At 34.6% G+C, this 25,835-nt stretch overlaps 1 protein-coding gene across 2 annotated transcripts in view; it reads left to right on the top strand.

Annotated features, from left to right (window-relative positions):
* CELF2 (CUGBP Elav-like family member 2) overlaps positions 1-25,835 on the top strand; it is a 969,093-nt gene that overhangs the window by 291,492 nt on the left and 651,766 nt on the right. Inside the window, exon 1 of one of the 2 annotated variants that reach the window (XM_031940495.1) lies at positions 11,026-11,226. The exons of the other annotated variant lie outside the window; for it this stretch is intronic. The gene's annotated coding sequence lies outside the window, so the exon portion shown is untranslated. Of the gene's footprint in view, positions 1-11,025; positions 11,227-25,835 lie in introns of those variants that run through there. 2 annotated transcript variants of the gene reach the window in all.

Here is a 25,835-nt window from a genome sequence, read left to right on the forward strand (position 1 = left end):
CACCTTCCTGTCCAATTCATCTTCCTTCAGCTGCTAAACTGATATTCCTAAAGTTGAAGTTTGACTATGCCATTCTCTTGCTCAAGATGCTAGGATGAATCTTCTTATCTTCAAGATAAAATACAAACTCATCTATTTGGTTTTGAAAAAGCCTTCCCAAGATGGCACACACTTACTTTTCCTTACTCTCCTCTGTCCCATCTTCATTTCAAGGCAATCTAGTCTATTTTCTGTTCCCCTAATAGAAATATTTCATGTCCTTCTCTGTGATTTTGAACAGGCTATCAATGTAGCTGAAAGGCTGTCCCACATCTTAGAATTTATAGCTTCCTTCAAGGATCAGTTCCTATACTCAACCTTTCCTTATTCCCTCATCTCAGATGCCATTGTCCTCATCCCCTTGCAGATACTCTGTATCTATTTTGTAATTACCTATTAATTACCTATTTATATATGTGCTCTCCCACCCCAATAGAATGGAATTCTTTGGGTACCTATACATATTTGTGATTGATTAAGACTGATTCATTCATAGTATCCTAGCGAACTGGAAAAGTTAACACACCTTCTAAAACAATACAACTTAATGTTGAATAGTAACTGACTCATATAGTTCGGTCTAGTCTTTTAATTTAATTATAAACAGCTAACTAGCATTAGCAAATCTCAGTAGGCCCTATCACAAACAAGCCATATGGTTATTACTGAGATGTTTATCAAACCTTGGCACTGATTTTTCACAATAAATGGCAAGACTTTTTAGAAAAAAATAAGTATATTAGAATAGTAAAATGTTAGAGCTGGAAGGGAATTTAGAGGTCATTTATTTCCAGTACATCAATTTTTTAATGTTTTTTACCCCATCCTGTTATTTCTTAAATGTTTAAAGGTGGCAAAAATAAGTGTCCTTATGGGGTCTGTTTAATGGATTGTGCATTGTACCTATAATTCTTTATAATCCTCTGTTTTAAAAAGCTATGAAGATTTAGGAGGTTCTTATACATTATAGTATATCAGCCTTCTGTCACCCCAAGTGTGATAAACATCTTTGCATGAAGAATTACTAAGTCACATAAAATGATGGATCTAGATATCTCCAAGAGAATTATGCCTGCACATCTCTTTCTTATGCCATCTTATGTTCTCCTTGTACTTGGTAATGTATTTTCTTCCAGGATTCAGACCTAGCAGAAAACTGTCAGCTGCATGGGAGTTGTTACTTTCATCTCCCTGTTTTTCTTCATTTTAAATGCAGTATATTATGTACAGCAAGTAGAATTCATTAACAGAACCATTCAGAGAGTCTTTAACACTAGGGACTGACTCCTTGTCCTCTCCCAAAATCTACTCCCCTGAAAAATTGTCCTGGAATCCTTTTTCCTTTGTGTCTTCCCATATTTCTGTGCCTCCGAGTGAGTGTACAAGGTATTATGGGAGTGAGGGAAATAGGGATGGTAGAGGAGAGGGAAGAATATTATCTCTGGGTGCTATATATTAAGTACTGCCTTCTTCTGTCTATTATACCATTGATAGGAGGAAAGGGATAACCTCAATAAAGACTATACTTTTCATAATACACATTAATCTCTTGCCCAAGCTTGAGCCTAAGGACTCTATAAATAACAGATTATTTTAAATTTAAATATTTTTTCAGTTGAAAAAAATCTATTTATAACTCTTCTACCCTCCTCACCCGCCCCTTCTCCATTGAAAAAGAAAAACAAAACTTCTGTAACAAATAAGCTGCTACAGGCTAAAATGAAATCCCCACACTAACCATGTCCAAAAAGTATATATCTCAGTCTTCCCCCTGAGTCCATCACCTCTTTTTCAGGAGATGGATAACATGCAGGTGTATGCCAGAGCCAGCTCTAACTGGCCAGCTATTAAATTTTTAATGTGAGTATTTACACTCAGAAATTGGCAAATAGAGTGCTTGATTTATTCTTTTGTTGATTATCTAGACTTTAAATGATGCTAAAGAAAATTATAGTAATGCAGATTGAACTTAAAAGTGTCACAAAAACATTTTTTCCACTCAGAGTCAATTGTTAAGTATTTACTAACAAAATACCATATTGTATACTTCAATCTCCAATCCTCCAGATTTGTGATTTATCACTTTGATCACTGTGTTAGAATAGCAGATTACTTTAAAGAAGGATGATTTTTGTTAAAAATTCATGATATTTGGATTTTTGTAGAATCTAGTCAGATTTATGATTTACTACCAAGCCTAGAATCCATTACCCAGAGAATTCCCAGAGTGACACTATCAGATTCTAGTGTCGTTTTAACTTGGTTTTAACTTGGGCTTTTGGCCTCCATTGGATCCATGAATTGATTTCAGGAGGTCCATGAACTTACTAATTTGTTTGAAATCATTTTGATATGTTTCAATGGTAATCCTGTGTATTTTATTATTTACATTAAAAAGACTTCATTCTGAGAAGAGGTCCAAAATCTTTTCCAGACTGCCAAAGCACTGCATGATATAAAAAAAAAGTTACAAACTTTGCTTCAGCCAATCATCTAGCCTGTTAGTTTCATGGCAGAGAAACTTAGTGGGACATTAAGCCAATGAATATAAAAGTACAATAAGATTTGCCCCTCAAATCCCAGTCCTATAGACAACATGCCACAAAGAATAGTAATAAAACTTAAATAAAATATCAAGGATGTAAAACTTACTGACCCTTAAAAGGTCAATATTATTATTGGTTACTATTATAAATCTGAATCCTACTCTGTCCTAAATCACAATGTTTAACTGGCACTGGACTGGTTTCTTGTGTGGTATTATAGCTAGGCTACAAATCACCAGTATTAATGAATTCCTAAAGGTATTTTTGGTATATTGCTTATAAGCAACTCCCTACCTTACCCCAACCCTCACCTTAACCAAATTTATTGACTTCCAGATGACTAATAGTATATAGCTTGTACATTTGCTAGCTCATACTTATGTTTCTATGGTGTTGAAAGCAGGCAGGTTGAGGTAGCTGGATAGCACAGAGATAGAACATTGGCTTTGCAGTCAGGATTTCCTGGTTCAAATCTAACCTCAGATATGTAATGTTAAATGTGTGACCTTGGGCAAATCATTTAACCCCAATTGCCTTCCACAGCCTCCCTCCAAAAAATGGAGGGAAAAATCAGGTAAATTATGCAGTACATAGAACACTGAACCTGGATTCAAGAAGACCTGGATTCAAATTTAACCTCAGATACTTACAAGCTATGGGATCTTTGGTAAGTCACTAACCTCTGTTTACCTCAGTTTAGTCGTCCTTAAAATGGGGACAATAGCAGCACCCACTTTCCAGGGTTGTTGAGAGGATAAAATGAAATAAAGTGTTTAATATAGTTCCTGTACATAGCAAATGTTATATAAATGTTATTTATTAATTGCTATTATTGTTATTGGGATAGAAAAGAGGTATCTCCCTACTCTAAGCCATTCGATTTAATATTTATTTTCCTACTTTCTTGTGGCAAAACTATAGGAAAAATAGCTAGTGCCATGTTCATGGGTTTCTGGTTCATTAAACTATTAGTAGTATCCATGACTTTTGGAATACTATTGGTAATTTATTGTTAGTATTCAGTCTTTTCAACCATGTACAATTCCTCCTGACTCCATTTGAAATTTTTTTGGCAGAGATACTAGAATGGTTTCTCATTTTCTTGTTCAGCTCATTTTATAGATGAGTAAAACAGGGTGAGATAACTTGCCCAGGGTTACATAGCTAGTAACTATCTGAAGCCAGATTTGAACTTGGGAAGATGTCTTCCTGATTCCAAGCCCAATTCTCTGTGCACTGTGGTACCACCTAGTTCCCTTATGATCACTCTGATGCTGTATCCTACACATAGAACTAAAAGGGATTTAGAAGCCATCTGGTACAATTTCATTTAACAGATGAGGAAACAGATGTCTAGAGAGCTTAATAATTTATCTAAGCTTGCATAAACATTGGCAGAGGTGAGATTTGAATTCAGGTCCTCTTACTCCAGAACATGTGTTCCTGCCAATTGAACTCTATGTTCAAGTTAGGTTGGCTCCAAAAACACCTCAGGGGATCCAGTCATTTAATTGCAAAAGGACCATATTATATGATGTTCTTACCTAAAAGCTATTCCCAGAAGCTTAGACCCCAAGGGAAGTATTTTATCAAAGCTACAATGTGCTTTCTTTTCAATTAGCAAAATACTGAAATGTGACTTATCTAGAAATCAGAAAGGAACATATATGTTTCTACTAATTTCCCTAATTATGATGAATTAGGCATATTCCAAGTCAGACATTGTGATAACAATTAGTTTTAATTGCTTTTTGCGTTGTTTGTCAAGAATTTTAGAAGTATTCAGCAGCTCCAAGATGCCATTATGGAACCAATGACACCTAGCAAAAAGTTTTGAAAAGTAGACTAGTTATAAGTTTACACAGGATGAACATTATATAAAATGCCTCATTATTAAGAGTGGCACAGCTTCCCACACTTTTTTCTCCAGGCATCCCCCAGGCTCATGACTTTTTTGTTAGGTCATTTTCCACCAGATTGATTGAGTGTTTTGGTGAACCAAATAGAAGATGGGACAAGTGAATGGAAATAGATACTTGGTGGCGACCTAGAATGGGCTGTTAGTTTCTCTTAGCATATCTATTCCTTGTGGAATTTTGAAGCATTTAATTCAAGCAAAAGTTTACCTTATCAAAGTGAGGCTATTTCATGGTTAGAGATCCTAGAATGGAAGTTATAGCTGGATTTTGTTAAGCTGATAAAAGGGAATGGGACAAGGAATGGGGGAAGGAAATCACACTCCTGCCCCAAAGCAGGCTTAAATGAGTAATAAGGACTTGCTTGAATAAAGATCATCAATGAACCTGTTAGAAATACAGATTTGAAGCTAAAAGGGAACTTTGGAGATCACATAATAAATCATTTGACAAATGAGGAAACTGAGTCCCAGAGATGTTGAGTGGCTTTTCACATAGGTAGTTAGTGAAACTGGCAAAGATTTAGATCTATTCCAAAGCCAGAGTGAACTTCCCATTCTCCCATGTAACTTTAGAACTACTGTGTATTCATAGGGTCTTTGTCTGTGCAGTCATAATGAAGGCTTACAGCTTGTTTTAAAACACTAATCTGGCACTTAATGTTGTGCCTGATATATAGGTCTTAATAAATACATATTGACTGACCAATTTTATGTATAAGGACTTTTGGTCTTTTTAATACCTACTAGTGGAACCATTTTCTCTCCCCCCAATAGTCCCCTAACAATCCCTTATTGTTCAGTAAATACTCTCACCTCAGAAAGCACAGAGAATTAGAGAGATTGTCCTCAGTTTTCTATATCCTAAAAGTGTTTCTGGACCTACTCCAATTATGCCCTAGGACAAGATGTGCAGAGTCCTCCATTCTCTATTGGATTTACAGACCTATTAGCAAAAAATAAACACTGACAAAAATGCATAAAATTGACCTCAAAACATACATTACAACGTTATGGTTCTAAATTTCAATTGTGAAAATAGTTTGCAAGTCAGACATTCCAAGCTTCCCTTTCATGATGTCCACAACTGAGTGTATCAGGAGAAGGTATTTCTGCTTTGCAGTTTCCTCTGATCATATTCCCAATAAAAGCCCTGGATGATCCTCTCCAATTAAAAAGTAGCTTAGAAACACCATGTAATTCACTGTTGATTCAGCAGGTAGCCTCCAGTGGCCTCAAAGGTAGGCTTTAGAGATCAAAAGACTTCCTCCAGATGAAGATATTAAGGCTTTTTTGATGAAAAACCAAAATGACCAGGTACAAGTATATACACTTGGTGTATTTTTTCTGTAATATGTTTCATGCTATGCAGCACAGATAAAAGGTTGCCCTTTGAGAAATTGAGACCTCTAATCTCTTAATGGATACATGATTTTTGTCCATTCTGATCCCTCATGAGAAGATACCATCTGCCTCTTCCCCAAGCTCAGGCCTGAGGATTCTTCTTAAAAAGAGCTGACTTAAAAGTGGAATGATTTTTAAATGAAACAATTGCTGCAGATTCATTTCGCCTCTTGTTCTCTCTTATTCTTTGTACTTCAGGGTTAGGATCTTTTTGTTTTAGTATTCCATTCTCTTGGTTGCTCCTATCTGGAGTGGTAATCCTCTTTGTGACCCCTTAACCTGGAGGTGGTTGCCATGGAAATGATTAAGATATCCCAAACTGAGGATTATCACTTTTGGATAGGCATCAACTCAACCATATGAACTTGTAACAAATATCCTACATAAAGTAAGTGCTTTAATAAGAAGAGAATGAAGCCATGGAAACACAAAAATATGGGATAAGAATCTTGACATATATATATATATATATATATATATATATATATATATATAGTTTCATGGTTCCAGTTCAACTACATCTTTTTAAAAATAATATTGGTTATTCAAAAAGCTTATTCCAAGATACTAAATATTGAAAAATGCTTTATTATATGCTATAAATGTATGTGTTTTAACCCCCTTCATGACTTTTTAGTCTAGCCAAACTGGCATTCTCCCATTCTTCACGAGTCACCCACTGTATTTCCTATCTTCATGCCTTTCCACTATCCTCGCATCTTCCCCTTAGAATATTTGGTCAATGGACTATTTGTTCCTGACCCTGTGGTAAAGCTTTCTGGGCTCATATGGTTCTAATCAGCCTCAGTCAGGCACACTGTACCTGACTCTACCAAAGCAATGACATTTTGGTCCTCTTCAAGAACAAAAAACAATAACCAACCAACTAAATAATCAATCCTTCAAGGTTCAGTTTGTGTAAAACCTTTTTCATGAAATGCTTTCACATCTACGTCCTCTATAATAATTTCTCCCCCCAACATATCTTGTATCTATTTAAAAACTAGATACAAATATACCTACATATACAGTTAGATAACCCGATATGTGTATGTATACAGAATTTTCATACACACACACACACACACACACAGAGCTATTCAGAAGTAGAAGAGACTACCTTGAAAGGTAATGGTTTCCCTTCTTCAGGGATGTTTGAGCAGAAGATGGATATTTTTCAGTCAGTTGTTTAATAAATTGCTATTATTATTAAGTAATTATTATACTCCTACTGTATTCTAAACACTATGGTAGGTGACAGTACAAAAAAAGGCAAAGGCAACTTTCAAATTCTGTGACTATAGGCCATGAAGGACTGTATAAATGTCTATTCTCAGTTAATATTATATTCATATGATTATTTGTAATATTAATGGCATTTTATACCCCCCCACACACACACATATGATCTATCCCTTCATAAAAACATAGATATATTCTCTTGACCTGCAATCTCTTTGAAGGTGTAGACTACTTACTTCCCTTCTGTCTTTCTATTCCTATAATCTAGTGCAACACTTCGCATATAGCAGATATGAGTTTACATGTTCATAGATTGTTAGTTTTTTTTTTTCCCTTTCAAATAATCCAGATAGAATGACAGATTTAGAGCTAGAAAGGACATGGGAGGTCATCTAATCCAAATTCTTCATGTTGTAGGTTGTGAAACTCATTTCACGGAGAGGCTAAGTGCCTTACTCAATGTCACAAAGTTATTGCTGTGTCTCCAAAACTAGGGCTCTTTGTATTTTATCACAAGGTAAAAAGGAACACAATGTTGTGGTACCTGGAATGGTAAAAATGATCCATATCAGACAGAATATATGAAAAACATATGTTTATATATATATGTCATTAAGACAATAAACATTTATTAAATACTTACTGCATGCTCAGCACTATGCTAAGTGCTGGGTATACAGAGAAAGTGAAAGTCAGGTCCTATTCTGAAGGAGTTTCTAATCTAGTAAGAGAAACATCGTGTAAAGTCTGTATGTGCCAACAAGTCAGATAGAAAATAAATTGGGGAAATAATCAACAGAGGAGAGACACTGATGTTAAAGAGAACCAGGAAAGACTTCCTGTAGAAGGCAGGATTTTAGTTGGGTCTTCAAGAAAACCAGGAAAGCCAGGAGGTAGAAATGAGAAGGGAGAGGATTCCAAGCATGACAGATATTATAGCGAAGCCAAGTGACACATGAAGAAGGGGATATTAGGCTTGGAGTCAAGAAGACTTGAGTTCAAATCTAACTTTATGCAATTACTAGCAGTATGAATCTGGGCAAGTCACTTAATTTCTGTTTGTTTCAGTTTCTCCAGTTGTACCTACCTCCCAGGATTGTGATGAGGACAGAAGGAAATAATATTTATAAAATACTTAGTATATCACATAGTAAGCAATACATAAAAGTTAATTGTAATTACTAGTGCTATTATTTCTACTATATGTTGGAATATATGTCTCAGCTAACAACCATATCACTTAAACCAAAAGTTCTAGAATATTTAAAACCCAGGTTGCTTATCAACACATGAAGTTCTTTTCCAATTGAGTTCAAATAGAATCAGTATTATCCCTATGCATTAAATCATTTGACAATCATTTTAACTTCTTGGAAAGGAGTGGCACATGATTCATGTTTGCAATAACCAAAAAAATGGATTAAAAGTATATTGATAGGGACAGCTAGATGGTACAGTAGATAGAGCACCAATTCTAAAGTCAGGAGGACCTGAGTTCAAATCTAGCCTCAGACACTTAACACTTCCTAGCTGTGTGATCCTGGGTAAGTTGCTTAAACCCCAATGCCTCTACAAAAAAAAAAAAAAAAAAAAAAAAAGGAAAAAAAAAGTATATTGATAAGCTTAAGTATATCCAGAGAAGGTCAATCAGAATGACGAAGGTCCTTGTTTGTATGTCAAATGATAAAAAGTTAAAGAAATGTTTATTCTGACTTAGAGAAGTCTCTTCTAATATGTTGAGGGTTATCACATGGAGAAGGAATTCAACTTGTTGTGTTTGGCCTCAGATGTCAGAATCTTGAGCAATAAGTAGAAATTACCAAAAGGCTTTAACTTGAAAACAGGAGGGAAAACCTCCTAACAGAGTATTCAGAAGTAGAAGAGCCTATCTTGAAAAGTAATGGGTTCCCTTCTTCAGGGGTGTTTGAGGAGAAGCTGGATATTTTGAAGTCAGTTGTTTAATAAGATGCTATTATTATTAAGTAATTACTAAACTCCTACTGTATTCTAAACACTGTGCTAGGTGATAGGACTACAAATAAAAGCAAAGACAGCTTTCAAATTCTGTGTCTATAGGCCATGAAGGGCTTTATAAATGTCCATTCTCAGTTAATATTATATTTGTATGATTATTTGTAATAAGAATGGGTTTTCAACGCATTTAATGATTTTTTTAGTGATTCTTCTCAGCATATCATTGATGTTCACATTATTTTTTGAAACAAAGACCATCAAGGGAAAAAAAGGGGAAAAAAGAAACAAAGACCATCTTATTATATTGCTATTATAAGAAAAACAGAGTTAGGTCTAATGGAATCAGGAAAACCTGGAATCAGATCTTGGGTCTGACACACACTTGTCCTAGGTCCAGGACTAGACCCCATACGAATGAATTAATCTCTTTCTCAGTGCCCCCAGTGCCTCTAAGACTTTAAATTATAAAAACTAAGACTAATTTGTATTTATAGAGGGAGTTTACTTATCAGGGGTTCCCTATACCAGCAGTATAAATGATCTAGAAAGAATCATTCCTAGCCATTGAAAATCTTTATAAAAAATTCACTATGTAGATAACTCCTGACATAAGTATTCATAGAATTGGATTGTATGTTATATTGTATAGTATTGTATAGAATATTGGATTTGAATTCAGGAAAAATTGCATTCAAATTCTGTCTTTGAAACTTACTACCTGTATAACTACAAGAAAGTCACTCATCTTGTCTGAGCCTCAATTTCTTCATTTATAAAATGGGCATAATAATGTTTATACCACCTATCTCATAGAATTGTGGTGAAGCTCAAGTAATACATGTAAAGTACTTTACAAACCTTAAAGTGATATAGAAGATCAAATATTATTATTATCTCTGAGGACACTAAAACTGAATTTTCTTCCTTTTATAAAATAAAACATTTAAGTTGTTGTCTTTTCAATGATGCAGATAGTTTGTTTAATGGCTTGCTCTCCCTGCCCCACAATTTACTCTACTACTTGACTGCTTGACACCTGATTCAACGTCACTAGATGTGAATTTCTCCTTATATTTAAGATTTCCTAGGGATACAGGAAACCCTTACTCAGCTGCATTCTGATAATACCACCCTTTCCCATTCTTCCTATCCATTTCACTCCCCCAGCCACACAGGAAATATAAATCTGGATACATTCTGTGTCCAGATGTGAAGTGACCAGATCCAGCCTTGTTACCTCACCTGCCAGTGAGAGGAGATAAAATAGAGAGGAGTCCAAAAATAATATGACAGCAATAGCATCAGATAGTTTGACTGCTGACATCAGGGTCAGGAGGGACAACTCAGAGGTCTGAGTTGTGTTTTATTCTCATGGGAAAACCTTCATGAAAGATAGGAAAAGTGTGTACTTTTTGTGAGCGCCATGATGACTAGCTAAGTAGTACTGTGCTTTTAAAAAAATGTACATTTCTGATAAAATCAGAGGAGACAGTTGCAAACAGACCTGTCATGTAGATTTTTCCAGCAACATACAACAAGGAAAAAAAATTGATGGCATAACCAGAGTTAGAGCTCAGAGTGTCTAAAGGGCTTTATCTCTGATATCCTTTTACTTTCAGCCACTTCCTTGATTATTTACTGAAAGCATCTTCAATATATTTCTTTTATATTATACTTTAATTCATTTAATTTTTTTTGTTCTGCACACATTCAAAAATACCCCTACTCCTAGACCCATATAAACATTTTCACATGTTCATCCAAATTCCTCTCTTCTTTTGCACCCCACCGAGTTCTCTTTGAAGTAGAGAACTTGGCAGATCCTTCCCAGTAAAGCAGAATATTTCCTCCTGGGGTTTTGAGTTTGTATGTTGTGCTTAACCTCCTCCTAACTCATCCGCTTGCCAACAGTTAGCACAATTTTAAATCAGGTCTCCTTCATTTTGGTGGGTATGTCCAGGCCAGGCTAAGTCCACCTATTTTGTTCCCATTTTACATTTTGGGATTATTTCTGGCAGTCTCTGCCCATTTGAAATTGACCATAGGATCATGAAGCAGTCTGGAGACTGATATCCTCAACTCTAACCTCAACATATGTAATTTTTGGTAAGTCATGTATGCTTCTAACAATTTCTCAACTATATTTAAATAGATATTATATTCATTTCTATAATATTTTTACATTCTCAGCTATTAAAATCTCTGTGCCCACTGCTTAACATTATTAATGTTATTTGAATTATTGTTGATATTATTATTATTTGACATTTGGACCTGGATGAAATACAGATGGAAATGAATATTCTAAAAAATATTTATTTCCTTATTTTGCATTTTTGCCTGATTGTCAATTCCCTAAACTACCTATCCTGTTCACTGTGCTATTTCTCATTTTAATTAGATGGCCAGGGCAGGGCATTAATCCATGTGTCTCCTAAATCAAAAACATTTGTCTAAAGCCAATCAGCTGTCTTGCCTTTCAGCTTTCTTTCTATGTCTTTCTCTTCAAAATCTTGCAGCAGAATTGATCATTATGAAAAATGAACAGGGTGCATTATTTACATTGAGAAACTGGTAAAATCTCTAGGAAGCAAAAGTCTCACAGATCACATAACATGATAACATGCTGTTTTTGATATCATATATTTCATAATCAATTTTCCCAGATTTGGTACACTGGGTCTGGGTTTACCTCCTGAGACCATCTGAATGTCACCTGACCTAAAATCTGTTCTAGATTATACAGCATTAAATGAATCTGCTCCAAATGAAAATTAAACTAAACCAGTATTTTGCCCAGAATTTTAATTCAAAATTTTCTCAGGTCTGAGTGAACTTAACTTTTTATTAATTATCTACATTTGATATTATTCAAAAGTGTAGGAGAAGAAGAGGAAAATCTCATCCTCTTTCTGATTTGCCCCTGCTTGAAACTGGGCAACATGAAAAAAAACTTATGTTTTTTCAAGAACATAAGTTTTTGAAATATTATTGTATTCCTTATTTATCTGTAGGATTTTTGTTAACCTTAATGGCTTTAAATTTTGGACAACATTAGGACAGGCTTCATTATTTATTATATCAATATGTTCGTATCATCCTTTGGGGGGGGGGGGAGAAGGAGAAGAGGATGTTACTATGCAAATCAGGCTAAGTTTAGAATGAGAGAACCTAAATGTGAATTCCAGCTATACTTCTTACCTTGTGTAACCACTCAAATCCTCAGAGCTTCATTATCCTTATCTGTTAAATGAACAGGTTGGACAAGAGGGCCTCCAAAGTGCCTTTCTGTTCTAAATGTATAATTCTATGAATGCTTAAATTGACTAAGTGTTGCCTATCATTATCAAATCATATTTGTCTTCTTGAATGATAAGAGATAGATCCTATAAAACATACCGCCTAAAATCAGATGGATCATAGTCTCACTGAAATACAGAGGTACAAGTAGAGAACATAACTGGGTCTGTTTCTAAAGAGATTAGAAACAGCTTGGTGCATATCTCTGGAGTGTTTTCCAAAGCTATGTGCTGTCTTGGGATTCTTTGTTTCCTTTACAGCACCAAACAAGTTCAAAGTTTTGTGCACAGTGATCACTAAATATTTGTGGATGATATAATTTGATTGAAGGGTAATAAGTCTAATGGGTATAGACTTCCTGCAGAGGAGCTTTGAATGTATGGCAAGGTTAACATGGCATTGACCCAGAGAGGAAATGGCACACTCTTTGGACTCCTGTAAGTTGTCAGATATACAAAATTGTCCCAGGGTCACCTTGGAAGTTAGAGAATTCAACTTCAGGATGGCCCCGACAAAGAATAACTGTATGTGTTGGTCAGAGTAGAAAGAATTCCTAGCCTCCCATCATCATACTTCTGAGACCAGAGCTATGCAGAAAAACCTATTGGTGGCTAAATGCCTTCGTGTGTGTGTGTGTGCACATATATGTGTGTATGTATACATATATGTATATAAACACAAATATGTTTACCCATATCACCCATATACACACATTCATTAATTAACTCATACCTTAGCATTAGCAGTTAATAGTGTTCATTGAAGCTTAACTAAGAGTATTATTACAATAGGTACTTTGGACATGTGTATGTATATAGATTATAAAGATAGATAACAGATGATAGATAAATGTGTATATTCATATCTATGATATTAGATATATTTTTCTTCATGAAACTTAACCAGAGTTAGGACACCAATGAAGAATAAAGGGTGGGCTATTTGTTTACTTGTAATTCAACAATAGAATCAAGATAATTGTTATTCATGGGATAATTTATCATTTTTTAAGTACTCCCAGGAAGAATGCACAGAAGCAGCCTAAGTAGGAGGAAACAAAGAGGGCAGAGAGGAGATGTGCTCAACCACAGGAAAATAAATGAGTGGACTAGCATATGGAATTGAAGGAAGAGAATTAGAAAAGGGCCAGGAGGTTAAATTCAAACTCCAGTAGATTTGGATGAAATCCCAGTCTTTTCTCTGTAATATATGTAATTGGCCATTTCAAAAAAAAGTCCATATATACAGAGAGAGAGAGAGAGAGAGAGAGAGAGAGAGAGAGAGAGAGAGAGAGAGAGAGAGAGAGAAACTAAATTCAATGGAATGAAATTAAAATTCAGGAATCACAAGGTGACTTAGTAAAATCCCACACCACTATTCCTAGCCCTGGTGATAAGGTGAAAGAATATAACTGTTGTCACCTGTCTGTCTGTTGATTTATCATTAATTAGGGTAAGAATGGGCTAAGGTGTCACTAAGACTGATTGATGCAGTGAGATGCTGTTCTAACTTAGTTGCCATGGGTGCAGATAAGATAGTGAGGTCCCTAGAGACACTAAATCCCTTCTTATTCCAGCTCAGACTTCAGGGTCTATAAAAATCAGATCCCTTTGTTAAAGACTACGAGCTGACACACGCAAAAAAACTACAAAAATAACAAACATTGCTTCTCAAAATAATTGTTTCAGGATTTCGGAGATGTTTCAGATAAGTCTAAAACATCCCTGAATATTCTCTGTGCACTTTATAGAAGTCAGTGGACTTGAGAAGCATCCATTTACAAACATCTTGCATCTCTGCGAACTATTCTGTAGAGCTGGTAAAGACCCTTTAGGTGTGCTAAATTTGTACGTACAATCTGAAGAATTCCTTGTTCACTAGCCACTTTATTATTTTGACTCTCAAGCTATCGAGCCAAATGGATTTTATTTAAATTTTATGAGGAAGTTTTGCCTTTTAAGAAAGGCCAAATGATATTAGAGGACAGCTCCGATACAAACCAGCTTCAAAATGTTTGGGAAAATCTGAGTCAGGCATAGTTTCTGTTCTGAACAAGAATCAAGATTTGAGCATGAGGAGAGAATTATAATGTAACTCTTTCAGTTGCAAAATGGGCTTCTATAGTCAGAGCCATCATAAATGTCAAGCATTTTGTAATTAAATTCAGACGGGCACTTTTGCCCATGTCTCTGCTTTTATAGCTTCGTAAGTACAGCATTCTGCTAATGAAACCAAGGTATTGGATTCACACCCTCTATGACCCAGTTAAATTATCTCGGGCTTGTGGCTACAAATTGCAACCCCACCTTTTCCAGCTGTCTCACCTATTTGTGACATTGGTCCCTCACGAAAGGAATTGGGTGAGAGTGTGAATGTATCCATGCAAATCTGTCACCTCCCCTGGAAAAACAATTCCCAGACAAGACCACAGTCATTGCAGGTTAGGTTTATCACCTTCTGTAAGGGAAGCATAACACATTTTCAATTTTATCAACAGAAAAATAATGTAAAAATTGAGCAAGAAGTGAAAGCAATCGAATGTGCCCGTACTGCCAATATCTCCTTTTGACTGGCTGCCTCTCTTGACCTTCTCCCCATCTTTGATTAAAGTCTTAAGCACATTCACAAATCAAATGAATCTCTGAAAGCAAACAATGCTGCCAAGAAAAATACGTCAGTGCTGTGGATAATGATATGCTCACTCCTTGAGATTTATGACTATCAGTTTGCACCTAGATACAAAAATTTCTGCTGGTAGTTTGTGTTTAGTTCAGCTACAGCTGAAAGAATTTGGAGGGACCAAGAAGAAAAATTTCTTCCTAAATGATCTAAATATATGCCGAACCAGGAAAAGAATGGATGATTTGTGCCCCACCTAGGTACCAATTGGATGATGTACAAAAATAGATTTGAATTAGGAAATATGCCTTGGGTTTTGTCTAGATATTCCCTGAAGCAGGCATTACAAAATCATAGGGATCCCATTTTCCCCAGTTGATAGGACTCCATAATACTCAGGGATGCCATTCATTTATTTTTCTAGAAAAAGCGGTTGTCACCATTTCATCTCCTCTCATATCCCTCAGCCCTTTGTAATCTCATTATTCACTCTCAGTAAATCACTCTCAATAAGTTTATTTTAGATTTTTATTTAGATTTGAGAAAAGATAGCCTTTTCTCATTCCTCATACTTTTTTGATTTTTCTGTTGCACTCAACATTCAATTACCCTCTCTAGATTTAGTCCTTTCTCTGGGTATTCATGACATTACTTATTCGTTGTTTTCAAACCTATTTGACCACTCTCTCTTCTAGACTTCAGTCTTACATCAGTTTTTGTCTCTAGGGTATTTCTAACATGACGTTCCAGGGATATCTCAAACTGAGCAAACCAAAATACAAACCTATCATCTTTTCCCCAGTAGTCATTCATCTACCAAACTTCTCTGTTTCTCTTTAAGATAACACCACACTTCCAGCTACTCAGGATAACAGTCATGAAGTGTTCTTTTTTTTAAATGGAATTATTCTTGACTACTCACACTCCTTTACCAAAGGAAGAAAGGAAAGAAAAAGGAAGAAAGGAAAGAAAAAGGAAGAAAGGAAAGAAAAAGGAAGGAAGGAAGGAAGGAAGGAAGGAAGGAAGGAAGGAAGGAAGGAAGGAAGGAAGGAAGGAAGGAAGGGAGGAAGGAAGGAAAGAAGAGAGGGAGGGAGGAAGGAAGGAAGAGAAGGAGGGAGGAAGGAAGGAAGGAAGAGAGGGAGGGACGGAACGAGATGAATAGATAGAGCAAGTGAGCAAGCAAGCATTTAGGAAGTCCTTGCTTTATAGCAGAGACTGTTCTAATACTGGGAATAAAAAGACAAGCAAATAAGGTAGTCCCTATATTCAAGGAGCTTACATTATAACAAAGAAAGACAATATAAGGGAGACCTGAAAGGAAAGGTAAAGAGGATAGAAGGGCAAGGTTACGTGAAAATAAAATAGAAAAGGGGCAGCTAGATAGTGCAGTGGATAGAGCACCAGCCCTGAAGTAGGAGGACCTGAGTTCAAATCTAGCCTCAGACACAACACTTCTTGGCTGTGTGACCCTGGTCAAGTTACTTAACCCCAATTGCCTCAGCAAAATAAAATGGAAAAGTCTAGAGAGTGAATTGAGCTTAGGAACTACTTGAGCATGCTGGGGTTGCTTATGAAACAGTAGTCCAAGATGAGGATTCAGCAACCAGGAATGTATGTCTCAGAATGGAGGCAACTCTCAGGTGAAAATGATGCTAGGCAGGAGATAGAAATGTCCAAAGAATGACAACCACCTATCAACTCTTATCATTCCTAACTCTAAAACACTTTTTACTTCAAATGCCTTCTTTCTACTCATGATTTTATCACTTCATCTCTCACATAGTCTTATTTTCCTTTTTTGAAGTTTATTTTCGAAACATATGAATAGTTTTCAACATTCACCCTTGCAAAACCTTGTGTTCCAAAAATCTTTTCCTTCTCTTACTTCCCTCTACTAGATGGCAAGTAATCCAATATATACTAAACATATGCAATTCTTCTATACATATTTCCACAATTATCATGCTACATGAGAAAAATCAGATCAAAAAGGGAAAAAAGAAAAGAGAAAAAAGGCAAGCAAATAATTAAGAAAATACTATGTTGTGATCTACATTCAATCCCCACAGTCTCTCTCTGGGTGCAGATGGCTCTTTCCATTACAAGTCCATTGAAAATGGCCTGAATCATGTCATTGTTGAAAAAAGCCATGTCCATCAGAGTTGATTATCACATAATCTTGTAACTGCATCCAATGTTCTCCTGATTCTACTCACTTCACTTAGTACCAGTTCGTGTAAGTCTCTCCAGGCCTCTCTGAAATCATCCTATTGATCTTTTCTTATATAACAGTAATATTACATAACATTCATATACCATAATTTATTCAACCATTCTCCAATTGATGGGCATCCACTCGGTTTCCAGTTCCTTGACACTACACAAAGGGTTGCTAGAAACATTTTTGCACATCTGGGTCCTTTTCCTTTTTTATGATCTCTTTTCACTTACATTTTTCAATAGTTTCTTAATTGGTTTCCCTGCTTCCCAACAATCTATCTTCATTTCAATTCAGCCTTCCCAAAGATGCCAAAGTGATTTTCATTAAGCAACAAACTGTCCACATCTTCCTTCTCAGTAAACATCAGCAGCTCCTTGTTGCTTTGAAAATACTATATAGACTCCTTTGGCTTTTAAATTCATTCATAATCTGACCCCAATCTGTCATTCCAGTTTTATTTTACCTTCTTCCTCTTCTGGCATACTACAGCCCAGACAAACTGTCCTTTCTTATTCTTTATATATTGCCAACTGTCCATCCCATACTTAGAATATATTCCTTCCTCACCTCTGTCTCATAGAATTCCTCCCCCCTTGAAGATGTTACTCAAACACTATTGGTTTTCTGTTACTGTTGATGTTGTTCAGTCTTATCTGATTCTTCCTGACCCCATCTTGGGTTTTTTGCTTTTTGTTTTTTTGACAGAGATCATTTTTCAGATGATTAAGTGGCAAGCCCAGGGTCACACAAGTAATAATTTGAACTTGTGAAGATGAGTCTTCCCAATTCCGGGCTGGGCACTCTATCCACTATATTATTTGGCTTCCAGCTTTCCAAACAAAATCTCTCCTGATCCATTAACACCTAGTGCCTTCCCTCTCCATCGTTTTTTTTTCTTTTATTTATACTCAGATATACCCACTTTATTTTCCCAATAGAATTTATGCTCTTTGAAACAGTTATTTCAATTAATTTTTTGTCTGTATCATTCATTATTGCCTTGCACAATGGTAGATGCCAAATAAATGCTTGTTGATTAATTAGTTGATTTATTCATGGATTTATTCACCAAATATTTATTAAATGCCTGCTAGGCCCTGGGGATAAAAATATGAAAATGGGTCAGGCCCTTCTGTAATGAGCTAACTTTCTATCTGAAAGAAGCACTAAGTAAACAGATGAATAAATTATATCAAAAAATATAAACAAAAATATGAGATAATAAAGGAGGAGAGAACTAGAACAGGATTCTTGTAGGAGATGATATTTGAGCTAAGACCTGAAGAAACCTAGGGATTCCTGTTATACAGAGATCAAGAGGGAGTACATTCTAGACATAGGAAGCAGCTTCTTCAAAAGTGCTGGGATAGGAGAGATTGTTGAAAGCAAATAGCATGATAAAGAGCTACTGCACAATAAGGCCTGGAAAAACAGGCTAGAGTCAAATGTGAGTGCCCAAAGAAATTCAATTGACTGAGACTGATTTCAGATGATAATGAGGATGCATTAAAATGAAACATTTTACTATTTCTTGAGAGCAACCACATGGTGTACTCACCCTGAGTCACACAATGATTAGGCATCTAAAGTCAAATTTGAAGTGAGGTCTTTCTGACTGCATGGCCAGTGCTTACCCAAGCCAGACATTGTCACTTAGCTGGTCATGGTTGAGAAGCTATGCTACTGCTAATCAAAGGCTGAGGTTAGAGACTCAATATTGGCTTAGAGCTTTCTTCTCAAGCTGGAGGAAGAAGAGTATTTTAGCCTCTATCAACTGTTTTTCTCTCAAGGCTCCTGAAAAATTAAATTCCCATGCACAGAGTTCCCCTTCTACCTTTTCTTGAAATTGATCTGTCTCTGGATTTCACAGAGGAAAAAAAGAGACAAAGAGGATCTGTTGCCTCACTTTTATAAACTAGTTACATATTATACATCCATTTTGCATTTTATAATATTCTCTATCTGTTGCTTGATCATAAAATTTTCTCTTCTCCAAAGATCTTACAGGTAAACTATTGTTTCACTTTCCTAATTTGCTTATACTGTAATTCTTTATGTCTAAATCGTGTACCCATTTTGACCTTATCTTGGTATACAGCATGAAATATTTATTGGTCTATACCTAGTTTTGGCCATATTATTTTCCATTTTTCCCCAAAAGTTTTGTCAAATAGTGAGTTTTTATCCCAAACTTTGGATTTATCAAACAAGGTTACTGTAATGATTTGCCAATAAATCTCATATATACCTAATCTATTCCACTATCCACCATTCTATTTCTCAGCCAGTACCAAATAGTATTGATAATTGCTACTTTAGCTTTATATCTGGTATAACTAGGTAATCTTCCTTTTGCATTTTTATTTCATTTAATGTTTTTGAAATTCAAGACATTTTGTTCTTCCAGAAGCGTTTTGTAATAATTTTTTCTAATTCTTTAAATATTTTTGGTAGTTTGACTTTTGTGGCACTTAATAAATAAAATAATTTAGCTAGAATTATCATTTTTATTATATTAGCTTAGCTTACCCCTGAGCAATTGATATTTTCCCGGTTGTTTTGATCTGACTTTATTTGTGTGAAAAGTGTTTTGTAATCATGTTCATATAGTTCTTGAGTTTGTCTTGGCAAGTAGACTCAAATATTTTCATTATCTACAGTCATTTTAAATGAAATTTCTCTATCACTTCTTGCTGAGCTTTACTGGCAATGTATATAAAAGATTATGATTTATCTGAGTTTATTTTATATCCTGCAACTTTGCTAAAGTTGTTAATTATTTCAAGTAATTTTTTTAGTTGATTCTCCAGAGTTCTGTAAATATATCATCCTATCACATGAAGAGAGTGATAGTTTTGTTTCCTTATTTTCTAGTCTAATTCACTCAATTTCTTTTTTCTTCTCTTACTGCTAAAACTAAGATTTCCAATACAATATTGATTAATACTGATGATGATGGGCATCGTTGTTTCATTCCTGATCTTATGGAGAAGACTTTTAGCTTATCTGCATTACCAATAATGCATGCTGATGGGTTTATAGTCCTTATAATTTTAAGGAAAGCTCCATTTATTCCTATATTCTAAAGTGATTTTCATAGGAATGGATGCTGCATTTTATTGAATTTTTTTCTACATTTATTGAGAAAATCATGATTTCTGTTAGATTTGTTATTGATAAGTCAATTATGCAAATAGTTTTCCTAATTTTTAACCATCTCTGCATCCCTAATATAAATCTCGTCTCATCATAGTATATTATCCTTATACTAAATTACTGCAATCTTTTTTTCTAATATTTAATTTAAATATTTTTCATCAATATTCATTAAGGGAATCTGTCTATAATTTTCTTTCTCTGTTTGGCTGTTTCTGGTTTAAGTATCAGCACCATATTTGTGTCACAAAAGGAATTTGTCAGGAATCCTTCTCCTTTTCCCCCCAAATAGTTAATATAGCATTGAAATTAAATGTTCTTTAAATTCTTGACAGAATTTGTAAATCCATCTGACTATGGGAATTTTTTCTTAAGGAGTCCATTGATATATTTTTCCACTTCTTTTTCTAAAATGAGGTTGTTTAAATATTTTATTTCCTCTTTTATTAATCTATGCAGTTTATATTTTTGTAAATATTTGTCCATTTCACTTACAATGTTATATTTTGGCATACAGTTGGGTAAGATAACTCCTTAATATTGCTTTAATTTCCTCTTCAATGATGGTGAATACAGAATTTTTATTTTTTAATTGGTAATTTTATTCTTTTAATCAAATTAAACAAAGGGTTATCATTATATTAGCTTTTTTCATAAGACTAGCTTAGTTTTATTTATTAGCTTAATAGTTTTCTTACTTTCAATTTTATGAATCTCTCCATTGTTTTTCAAAATTTCTAATTTACCATTAAATTGGGTATTTTTTATTTGGTCTTTTTTTAGCTTTTTTAAATTGCACGCCCAATTTATTGATCTGCTAATTCTCTATTTGATTCATATAATCACTTATATATATAAACATATATATAATACGTATGTAAACATACATATACATATCTAAAAAGTACCCTAAATTACAGCTTTGGCTCCATCCTATGAATTTTGCTATTTTGCCTCATTACTATCATTTTTTTTGATGAAATTGTTGATTATTTCTATGATTTGTTATTGACCCACTCATTCTTTAAGATTAGATTTTTTAGTTTCCAATTAATTTTTTCTATCTTTCTATGGCCCTTTATTAGACATAATTTTTATTGCATCATGACTTGAAAATTATGCATTTAATATTTCTGCCTTTCTGCATTGATTGAGAGAGGTTTTTTTTGGCCCCAAACAAGGTCTATTTTTGTATAGGTTCCATGTGTCACTGAGAAAAAAGATATATTCCTTTCTATCCTCATACAACTTTCTCCAGGGACCTATCATATCTAACTTTTCTAAAATTTTATTCACCTCTTTAACTTCTTTCTTGTTTATTTTCTGTTTAGATTTATCTAGTTCTAAGAGATAGAGATTGAGGTCTACCACTATTATAGTTTTTCTGTTTATTTCTCCTTATATCTCACTTGACTTCTCATCTAAGAATCTAGATAGTATATCACTTGGTGCATACACACACACACACACACACACACACACACACACACACACACATGTTGATAGCATCTCATTGTCTCTGGTACCATTTAGCAAGATGTTTCCTTCTTTGTCTCTTTTAATTAGATATGCTTTTACTTTGTCTGAGATCAGGATTGCTATTCCTGCTTTTAGGTGTTCTGCTCTACCCTTTTATCTTTTTTCTATGTGTTTCTTATAAACAACATATTGTAAGATTCTAGTCTTTAATTCACTCTGCTCTTTACTTTTGTTTTATGGAAGAGTTCATCTTAATCACATTACACTTATGATTACTAACTGTGTATTTCCCTCCATCCTATTTTCCCTCTTTTTATGCTTTTATACTCTCCTTTCATCCTGTCCCTCCTCATCATGGTTTTGCTTCTGACTATTACCTCCCATCACCTCCCCCAATATGTTCTCCCTTCTTTTAGCTCCCCCTCCCCTTTCTTTCCTCTTTCCCTTCCTACTTCCTGGTATGATAAGATAGATTTCTTAACACAACTGAGTGTGTATGTAATTACCTCTCTCAGCCAAATTTGATGGGAATAAGGTTCAAACAGTGGTGACCTCCTCCATTCTTTCTCTGTACTATAATAGGTCTTTCATGCCTTTTTATATGTTATAATTTACTCTATTCTGATTTCTCCTTTTTTCTTTTCCCAGTACAATCCCTTTTTACCCTTTAATTAATTAAAAAAAATCAACACATCAGTGTCCTCTTATTCTCTCCCTAAGGGAGAATTCTCCTCATACTCATACCCTCTGCCTAAATATCCTCTTTCTAAGTGCTCTGAGACATAGTTCTAAGGAGGTACAAGTAGTAGGGACATAAACAGATTAACTTAATTGAATATCATGCTTATTTATTTATTTTTTCTTTCCTGTTTATTTTGTTGTGCTGAGTCTTGTATTTGGAGAATAAATTTTCTGTTCAGTTCTGGACTTTCCATTAGGAAAGTTTGGAAGTCCCCTATTTTGTTAAATACATATCTTTTCCCCTGAAAGATGATTCTCAATTTTGCTGGATGGTTGATTCTTGGTTATATAAGTCAAGCTTCTTTAGCCTCTGGAATATCAGCATCCAAGATTTCCTCTCCTCTACCACAGAAGCTTCTAAATTCTGGGTAATCCTGACGATGGCTCCTTCATATCTGAACTGTTTCTTTCTGGCTACTTAGAGTATTTTCTCCTTAACCAAATAGTTCTAAAATTTGTCTACAATATTCCTTGGAATTTTCATTTTGGGATCTTTTTCAGGAGGTAATTGATAGATTCTTTCATCCATGTTCTTCTTTAGATCATAGCTTTTGGGTAATCCAGTAATTCCTGAATTATTTTTCCTGTATCTATTTTCCAGGTCAGTTGTTTTTCTAATGAGATATTTTTAATTTTCTTCTATTTTTTCTTTCTTTTGATTTTGATTTACTATTCTTGATGTCTCATAGAGTCATTAGCTTCCTCTCTCTCAATTATAAATTTTAAGTAATTATTTTTTTCATTAGCTTTTGAAACTCCTTTTTATTTGATGAATTCTATTTTAAAATGAATTGGATTTTTTTACCCATTTGGCCAATTCTGTTTTTAAGGGATTGTTTTCCTCAGTCAATTTTTATAATTCCTTTCCCAAGTTGTTTTCCTTTTTTCATAATTCTCTTGCATAGCTCATTTATTTCCCAAGTTTTCTTCTACCTCTAGAGTCAATCACTGCTCCTCTAAAATTCTTGCAGTCTTAATGAAAACTATTATGAATACCCAAACCTTCTATTCTCCAAAATGGGTTCAAAGTCAAGCCAGCCTATTCTTTTTTTTAATAATTATAACTTTTTATTGACAGAACCCATGCCTGGGTAATTTTTTACATTATCCCTTGCACTTACTTCTGTTCTGACTTTTCCCCCTCCCTCCCTCCACCCCTTCCCCCAGATGGCAAGCAGTCCTATTCATGTTAAATATGTCACAGTATATCCTAGATACAATATATGTGTGCAGAACCAAACAGTTCTCTTGTTGCATAGGAAGAATTGCATTCAGAAGGTAAAAATAACCCAGGAAGAAAAACAAAAATGCAAACAGTTTACATTCATTTCCCAGTGTTCTTTCTTTGGGTGTAATTGCTTCTGTCCATCATTGATCAATTGGAACTGAATTAGATCTTCTCTTTGTTGAAGAAATCTATCCTCATATACTATCATTGTTGAAGTATATAATGATCTCCTGGTTCTGCTCATTTCACTTAGCATCAGTTCAAGTAAGTCTCTCCAAGCCTCTCTGTATTCATCCTGCTGGTCATTTCTTACAGAACAATAATATTCCATAACATTGATATACCACAATTTACCCAGCCATTCTCCAGTTGATGGGCATCCATTCATTTTCCAGTTTCTGGCCACAACAAACAGGGTTGCCACAAACATTTTGGCACATACAGGTCCCTTTCCCTTCTTTAGTATTTCTTTGGGATATAAGCCCAGTAGTAACACTGCTGGATTAAAGGGTGCACGGTTTGATAACTTTTTAAGCCAGCCTATCCTTTAAACAATCTTTAAACTTTTTTTGGAGGGATGAGGAGGATAATTGTAACATTTATCCTTTGACAAAATAGAACATTTCTCTCATTACCCATGACTTTTCAAAGATCATTAACAGAAATTCTGTAATCACATTCTTCCCTTATTTCAATATCCTGTAATGATAATTTGGATTCCTTAAGGGCTTCTAAGGTTTTCTCACAATTTCGTTGCTTACTTTGGAGTTTCAACTTTTTGTTAACCATTAGTATTTTATCTTTTTCATCTGATGGCTTTTCTTAGTAGTGAAAGAAGCAAAAAGGATATTGTTATTTTGCCTCTTTTCTAGCCTCTCTTATCATTGTCCTATATACCCAGTCTGTTTTTATCACTCAGCACTATTCTTAAGGATCATAAAATCTAGTGGTATTCCACCTCACTTAATACTCTCATTTCCTCATTTCTTACATGTCTCTTAAAAATTTAAATCAATCAATTCTCTGCATATCCCAATCAGTCTCTTTATACAGCTACTCACCTTTTTTCTTCATCAGAATCATCTGTGTGCCTTATTAGAGTTAATTTTTGAGAGCTTCCCATTATACTTTGAATGACTTCCCATACTGAATTTTATATCTTAAGATCCTACATTTTTCTTCAATGAACCCTTTGCATTGTAGTATCCTCAAATTCAGGTTGTAAATCAGAGTATGGCCAGTTTCCCCTTCCTTATCTATCAAGATCTGTGAGACCCTCTTAATTTTATAGATTAAGAAAAAAAATCATAAGCATTATAAGAAGTATCCCTTTTCTTTGCCAATACTATCTCCCAAATTTTAGAGCACTGGGTCTGGAATGTCTTGTAATAGTGTAAAAGATTTAAGTAAAACTAATGAAAGGCACAGTTACCTTATCTGGTTTTTCAATCGTCTATCTATCTATAAATCTATGATTTCTTAGATTTTTAATATCACATATATGTATGTGTGTACAAATATGTATATACACATTTCCTTCACCCTACTATTCTCTGTCAGTTTCCTTGAAATGTTTTCTTTTTTTTCACTACCAGACTTCTTGAAAGAAGTGTTTACTTTTCAACCTGTCCACCAATGCCAATGATCTTTGCAACTTAAACAGAATCCTGATTATTGCACTTATTTTCTGAAACACATTCAATGCCTCCTCCTACTTTTTAAGGACTTGTCATTTTATTATTGTGAATACAGACTATTGTATAAAGTTTTGTCTTTTATTTGTCTTTTCCTAGCATTCAAAAGGCTCTTCACAATTGGACAATAATATATCTTTCCAATTTCATTTCCCACTATGTCCCTTATTATTCCCTTTACTCCTGCTAACCTGGATAAAACACTGAAAATACATTCTTCTTTATAAAGACCTCAGTGATTCCCAAAATCTGTCTTCAAAACTTAATAAAACATTTC

The sequence above is a fragment of the Sarcophilus harrisii genome, chromosome 5, assembly GCF_902635505.1.
Source record: "Sarcophilus harrisii chromosome 5, mSarHar1.11, whole genome shotgun sequence".
Lineage (NCBI taxonomy): Eukaryota > Metazoa > Chordata > Mammalia > Dasyuromorphia > Dasyuridae > Sarcophilus > Sarcophilus harrisii.